We start from the raw sequence: 8,556 nt of genomic DNA, 5'->3' as shown, positions 1-8,556 counted from the left end.
AGGTCAAATAAGGTTAAGCTTAAACACACACATGCAGTGCTGCATATGCTACTGTATGTGAAATACTATTGTACTGCATACCTTAAAGACAACACAAAATGAACTACAATCTAAGAGAATGGCCGTTAATAATTGTATGTGCCATATTTAATATTTGCTTCATTCATTCATTCATTTTCCTTTGGCTTAGTCTCTATTTATCAGGGGTCGCCACAGTGAAATGAACCACCAACTTATTCAGCATATGTTTTACACAGCAGATGCCCTTCCAGCTGTAACCCAGTACTGGAAAACATCCATACACACTCATTTCCACATACACTATGGTCAGTTTAGCTTATTCATTCACCGGAAACCAGAGCACTGGAGGAAACCTATGCCAACATGGGGAGAACATGCAAACTCCACACAGAAATGCCAACTGACCCAGTCAAGACTCGGAACCAGCGACCTTCTTGTTGTTAGGCAACAGTGCTACCCACTGTGCCTCCGTCTTGCCCCCTGCAAATAAATACTTATGGTTTAAGTCCGGTTTATAGTTAATAATAGTAAAAAGATATCTTTAAAGCATACCAATTGTGCTTTTTCAGATGTTACATCATTCTTTTCATTTTAGTTCTGCCCCGAAATAAGTTTTACAGTTTTACTTTAGATATTAGAAATTCAAATATGCTAATAAGGTCGTTAAATGACACTCAAATCAAATCAAAACAAAAATGACGATCGAGAATATCTCAATAGCACACCAGCATCCAAATACACCTTACCAGCATGCAGTCTGTTGTTTTACAGCTGGGATAATTTACATTATGTTTGATAAAATTATGCTTCAGCTCCAATTCTTTGGTGAAATATACTGTATAGGCAAACGCAGGAATTTTCATCACTATTACAGATTCATTTATACATAGCAATAAATAAAAAACATATTGCTATCTAAGTAGCTTTAGCAATGCACAGAAATCATCTTCATGCATCACTTGCCAGATAATTGACCTTTTGTTTTTAAGTTTTTTTTTTTAAATGACGTCTCGTTGTTGAAAAAAATGAATATTGAGCAAATACGCAAGATAACGTGCATGTGCTTTGGGTGTTCGACCAACTGCCTTTTTTATATAATGAATTGTAAACTATTATTAGCTGCAGTGTCATAATGTGATCAATAAATGCAGAAGTATAATTAATGTATTAGGATTTATGTATAGACTTTAAACAACATCGAACACTCGAAACTAAACGCAGAAAAAGACCGTATACAAAACACACGTCGTTAGTAAACCAGTTGATTGCACTTGGATAAACATGGGAACTTCGCGTCGCGTAGCGGTATATTTGTAAGATGTAGTAATGTGTAAGATCAGATTTTAGAATATTTTGCGAGAGCAGTATAGATGGCATGTGTTTGTGTAATTTACCACCTCAACAAAGCAAATAATCTTTCCGTTATACAGGGAATAAAGCAATGCCAAACAGAGACAACAGAACATTCAAGAAAGTTTGAAGGAAGAAGCTTAACAAACTTCCTATATCAACAGCAACTACAAAGGTGAGCTTATCTAAGACACGTGTCGACTTCCACTTGGCTTTGGCAAACAGCAACTTTAATTTTGTTGCAATGAAGTAAACAGCTAGCCTACTGTTCATGCTAAAACTGTTAGTTTATGTAACATAAGAACTAACAATTTATATATTAACCATAGTTCAACATTCCATTATAAAAATGGCAAAGTTGGTCTGACTGAAATAACACGATGAACAACTTTAACAAACAATTATAAAATACAGTATATTTCAATCTTGAAAGCTCAGATTTGATTATCATAGTCTCTTTTGTTTACAGAGTTTGAGGTTGACTGTATCATTATTATTGACACCTTACAGATGTTGATCTAAGCACCTTTACCATTGCAAACACTTTGTTTTGCAAGTTTAAGAGTCTCTTTAACACTTACGTTTATTTTATTATAAATATTTTTGGTTTTGACTATTAAACTATGTGCCTTGATATGATCCTAATATCCCATCTTGTTAAAAAATGTTCAGTAATTATCGATATCGAATGATATGAAACACGATATTGTGAATTTTTTATTTTTTGCAATATCGTCCAGCCCTATAATAAAGGCATTCTTCATTGTTCATATTAGTAAGTGCATTAACTAACACTAACTAATATAACCTTATAAGAAAGTGTTACCAATTTACTAAGCACAAAGTTTGTTGCAATTATTGGATGTGTTTTATTCTTGCATAAATGTTTATCAATAATAAAAACATCATTTTTACCTCAGCTAAGGTATCTTTAGTCTAACAATCAAAGTGAAAACGGGGCGAAAAGGCAAAAATTTCAGTTATTAAAGATAACATGGCAAATACGCAGTGCGGTTGTTAGATCAAGAGCTTGTGCAGCAGCCTAAAAAAGTGAAAATGTTTTCCTCTGTGCATGTGTGTCAGTACCACTGTCATTCTAATTCACACTGTGTAATGCACGCAATCTCTCTCTGTAGACTTAAGAGCGAGAAAAACGAAATTGAAAGAGGGAGGGCGTGCGGGGATCTGGTGTAGCTCCGTTCCACTGTCATGTTGATTTTCTCTCCAGTAATTCAATTCAGAAATCAAATGTACCAAAGGATATAATAATAACAGATGTCCTCATTTTCCATCATCTCCATATAATCTTCTCATAACATCTCCCTCACTGGGACAGAAGCCATTTATAATTATCATGATTATGTTAATGATGATAATGTTAATAATGGCATGGATGAAGATAATAATGTTGTGTTGGATGATGATATGAGTGTTATGATCTGCACGCTGCCTATCATATCCATATCATGTGAGTACAGAGCTTGGAATGGGAATGGCACCTTGCAAAGCTGATGTGCTCTCCGTGTGTTTGAATGAAAAACCTGTGCATGCTTGTCTCCTCTCATTGCCTTCGCTGTGCCTAAGGAGATTTCGTTCATGAATCTGGTGCACTTGCTGAGGTGTTCAGACAGGTGATAAGCTAATGATATAGCATCATCACCCATTCACGATATAGAAATAGGCAAATAATGGGTATGTGGGAATAGGATATTCTTTGATACCTTTTCGGCACACTATGTTAACACAGAACATTACATGACCTTTTACTTTGCCAAAATGCACAGTACACAACCAGAATAGACAATGTGAAATACAAAGCACCTGACCTTTAAGAAAAAAATAAAAGTAATACACTAAAAAAAATGCTATTAACATTGATCTCTACATTGATTGGTGTAAAGTAATTATGTGTAGTAAATTTTACAAACAATTTTAACTAAAGAGCAAGTAACAAGGAATTAAACAACATTTGCATTTAAAAAAAAACAGGCTATTCTTCAACACAGGCTCATTCTGAAATGTACCCCTATATACATTTCTGGAGAGTGCCAAATACGTCCAGGACCAGGAGGTAAGTTTTTTTTGTTGTTGTTTTTTTTTACAGTTTTTGTTTTACAAATCCACCAGAGGCCACAGTGTACGCTTTTTCAGATTTTAAATTGTTCTTGCGAGTGCTATTTGTGCCTGCTTTTCTCGCTTAAATCCACCAGAGGCCACTATTGACTGACTGACTGACCGATCGACTGACCCACCCTCCTTCCCTATAGGCGTATATGGAAGAATTGACGGTTTGTAAACGTTCAGGGTGTGGGCGCATCACGGCTGCAGAAAAAAACCCGGAGCGCTAGAATTTACAGCGAGGGAAAGACATTTGATGTGGTACAGAGTTTGTTGTTGTATTAAATTACATATTATATATTTTATGTACATAATGCTTTCAGTGAGGCCCACAAGTGTTTAGATGCCTACAATTTTGTTCTGTCTGGTCATGTGCAAGAAATAATGCTCCATGATTACCAGATTCCAAAATAAAAAAAGTTCTGCCTAGCCAAAGACAAGGAATGAAGATGGAACTGTACAAGGCCTGGGTAATCATCAACAAGCAAAACAACTGCATTTTGACAGCGAACTGCACCTGTACGGCAGGGTATGTAAACTTACATTTTTACATTTCATTCTTCTTATTCAGTGTCTGTAGTTTAATTAAACATATTTCACTGTTTTTGCTGAAATCATACATTGCTACAATCAAAAAACGGGTAATCTCTCAGCATAGCGTGAACTTACCTGATATGAAATGAGAACTGCAGAGTCAAGCATTTTTAATCACATCCTTACTCCATTCAACTCTTCTAATGGCTGTTAGCCAAAGACATCTGCGGTTGGCATTAAAAGCAATGTGGGTAGATGGTGTACGGTAAAATTTAAGTTTTCTATTTTTAGACTTTCTATTTTGGCATCCCATGGCACAACACAACATGTTTGCTGTTTGTCTTTTGCAACCAGTATGCACAGTTAAATGCGTGTGACGTCATGTGTGACTTAGGTTGGTAATTTCCCTATAGTGTTTTCAAAGGCACCGATTGACCCGCCCACCCATTTCCCTAAACTCTACCGAGTTTTAAAAAGCAATCCAGAAAAAGAAAAGCCCCTTGATTTTTACTACGTTATCAGTTATTACCACATTCACCCTGTCATTTACTTATTTAATTTTTTTTGTCTTTTGTTTTTGTCTTACCTGCTTTCTGGAACAGTTTTTCACCGGACTCGAACCCCATCTTTGCAGTCATCTCCACTCCACATCACAAGTCTGCCGACATACGCGGCAAGCCACTGGACAAACTGGTAACAGCGGAAAGGGCCATCCACATTGAGGTAAGCATGAAAAGAAACTGCGTCATACTGCCCTGTAGAATTCATTTTAAAGACTAAATGCAGCCATACGTACCTCTAGCTACATAATTTGCGATCTTCAGAAATGCATATAGGGGTACGTTTTCAGAATGAGCCTATGTTGAACTCTTGCAATGATAGAATTTGGAGTAAACTGCCTCATAATTATGATTATTTAGTGATTATTTGTAGGATGCAAATTATGCAATTTGATAGTTGCGCTTAATGACCATTACCATTGTTTGTTGTTTTGAAAATAAACAAACAAAAAACAATAGTTTGCACAGTTATTGGATTACATTTATGCAACCTCAAAAAAAAAAAAAAAAAAAAAAAAAAAACTGAATCCAGGTCTGTGTCAACAAACCTTCAATAAGGAAAAAAAAAATCACTAAATTCTGTATTTTTAATTCATGCTGTACAATCCCAAACCTGGGTTTGAGTCATATTTGCATATTTGTGTTGTCAGAGTCATTGATTGGACAAACGGAGCATGTAACATGTTTACATTCAGGCTTTGACATTGTGAATCAACGTTTTTTATATTTGAAACTGCTATAAACTTTTTAATTATCTTTTAAGTCAAGCTGGGGTTTTCTGCATGCCAACATTTGACATCTTTCTCTTTAAACACTAACGCGTCTAACACGTTTATATATACAACATGCAGATTGCTTGTTTAAAATTTTACATTTATTTTTTCTGTTTAACACAAAAGAAGATGTTTGGAAGAAAGCTTTAAATCCATAACCATTGACTTCCATAGTGTTTGCTATTTCCTCTAGTACATAGTGAGAGAGTTTTAATATTTGAGTGAACTATCCTTTTAACACTGGGTAAAAAGCAGAGCAACTATAACCCATCTTCTTAATCAAACATTTGAACGGTTCCTTTATCTAGAATAAGCAGCAATGTTTAGAAAAAGAGTAAACCGAGGTTAAGTGCAGGGTGAAAAGCCCTAAGGAGGATTACCCTAGATGTGCATTTATTCAGGGCAGTATGGATTTGTGTCATGGATTCTCAAGACAGTGATCGCAAAGTGACCCATGAATGTGAGTAATGATGTGACCCTAGAGAGTTGGCCAGCCCACTCTAGTCACTTCTTGCTAAGGAAAATCACAGTAATCTTGTGGGAGTTGTAGCTAATCTTTACTGGTGAACTTACACTGGTTCATTTCTTTAGCTGGTAGGATTTTTTTCTGCATATCTCACTGCGGAGACCAATACTAACGTAATAAGCCACTCTATGCTTATTTCAGTGAGTTAATTCAGTTCCCTGTGCTACCGTAGCTCTATAGGCTGAATAATGCACTCACAGACTGACCAAACACACTGCCACGCACCACAGCCATTGCCTTCTGCATAAAACTGAAGTAAATATCATATATTGAGGGATGTGTAATGACTTTATAAGGCTGTGAGTCATAAGCACCAAATGACAGTAGCACAAAGAGCAACAGCCTTGGAATAGCTTCTCTAAAATAAGCTGTTTCCTCCCACTTGGCCCTCTAGCTTTCCGAATTACAGATCCATGCATGATTTTTCTGTGAAAAACATATGTTTAATCTGGATTAAATGCCTGCTCTGCTGGGCCTAGTGTTTGTGTTGAATGGATAAATACAAGAAATGTCATCTGTATCATTATTAGCTGTTTTGCTTCAGAGACAATTATTTATTTTGTGTTGTTTGCCCTTTAAACGTGTTTTTTTTGTTTTGCTTTGTTTATCATTTGTTCCCTTCTGAACGAGAGGATTTTTTCTTTTCCACCTATTCTCACATGTGTCTTTGCACTGAAATGGAACGCATGCTGCCATGCTAATTGAAAAGGGGCAGGCACTCATTACCCTCTCCTCTTAGCCAGTCAGGCAGGCCGATAATGGCAGGCATGCGTTTACCCGCCCATTTATATGCAAATCAGAGAAATCCCTCAAGGGATAAGTCTGTTCCTTCTCTCAAAGTCTCTGGCACCATTGTTACTCAATTACTGTTGCGACCTATGTAAATTCTAAGTCGATTACCAGTGCCCTGCACCTGTCCATGAGCTGGACCTAGAATACTTCGCTTTGCTGCATAAATAGGAGCTCCATCAGTTGTCTTAAATGATGCTTGCGGTTACTGATGTTAATGTAACTTAGGTCAAAATGGTAGGAGGGATGATATTGTTCATGGCCTACAGTATATAAATGTGATTTAATAAGTAAAAGCAATGTTTCTGTTTGTGTTTCAAATGGATTCTGTAATTTGAATTTCCTCATTAACTCTGAATACACTCCACAATGCCTACTCATTATTTCATAATTGTCTTAAAGTCTATTGGACTTTCAGTCCATGTCTATTAACTTTGATGTCACCTATATGCAGGCTGGCAAAATTAACATTTAGCCAGGGCAAGTCAAATTTGGTCAGTGTTGTCTCATCAACAACAGTTGCTGGAGTTAATATGGCCGGAAAGTGTCCTCCCTCCCAAGCCATTTCAGCCAATCACACCCAGCAGCCAGTTCCACAGATTTCATTGATTATGTCAATCACAGTGGCACAGATTAGAGCCAGTTCACACAGCACTGACAGACTCTGAGTAACACCAGATTACAGTAAGTGATTTCTCAGACATTCAACAAATCGGTAAGGGCAGAATAAACATGAGTCAGTGAAATATGAAAGATCAATAGCAGATGCCATCAGGAGTAATACACTGATGTGATGAAACCTAACAAATTGTCTGGATATGCAGTGTTAATTGAACGCTGAAATAAATACTAACCACTGTGATTATGCATTCTGATAGAAAGCATTGCTATTTCAAGCATTAGGTATTACAGTGTTGTGATCACGTTCATGTAATGTCACAACATTGTGTATCTTGGATTACCATGCAAAATCATTATTATTGATTATGGCTGCATACATTAAAGTATGGCATTACCACCTGAAACCATCACTGAACAACTGTACTGTCAGGACCTGATGCTACTTTTATTTTCGGCAGAGTGTTTGTTTTTGAAGCTTTTGTGGCTCATTACATTAATGCAAATGAATAATAGACCTATTCAAGAAATAAATGAAAATAGTTTTTGAAGGACTGTGCCCAGTTGCATAAAGCACCTTATGTTTTTCCTTTACTGAGACATTTAATTTCAGTATATTGATGTACTTTCAACTGAAATTAAATATTGAGTATAGGAGCCGGGGCTTTCATTTTGTGCATCACTCCCTCGTAGCAAACTAACAGGATTAATTGTTCATATAAAGAACAACAAAATGCACTGGCAAAATAAACATTAATTTATTAATTTTCTGCCAACTTAGTCCCTTATTTATCTGGGGTTGCCACAGCGGAATGAACTGCCAACTATTCCAGCTTATGTTTTATGCTGCGGATGCCATTAAAGCTGCAACCCAGTACTGGGAAACAACCATACACATTCATAAAAATACTATTTAGTTTATTCAATTCACTTATAGTGCATTTCCTTGGTCTGTTTTTCACTAAAATATTTATTGATGCCATGGACATGCTACTTATATTTTATTTCATACATAAACCAATATGCCTACTGGATTTAAACGGTAGTAAAGAATTTTCATAACTCACCATAAGCCGTGATTTTACTGGACTATAGTGGACCTGTAATGAGGCTAGACACAATGTTGATGTATGTAAACTTAATTAACTTATTTTTGTGTTGGCCTTCCATCCATCTACCCACTCAACAATCCATTCATCCATCTATCCATCCATGTTAGCTTTTTTCATCCCATTCATCCATCCGTCCATCCTAGCTTTTTTATCTC

The sequence above is a fragment of the Danio rerio genome, chromosome 9, assembly GCF_049306965.1.
Source record: "Danio rerio strain Tuebingen ecotype United States chromosome 9, GRCz12tu, whole genome shotgun sequence".
NCBI lineage: Eukaryota > Metazoa > Chordata > Actinopteri > Cypriniformes > Danionidae > Danio > Danio rerio.
The sequence above is the reverse complement of the archived record's forward strand: the minus strand, read 5'-3'. Positions refer to the sequence as shown.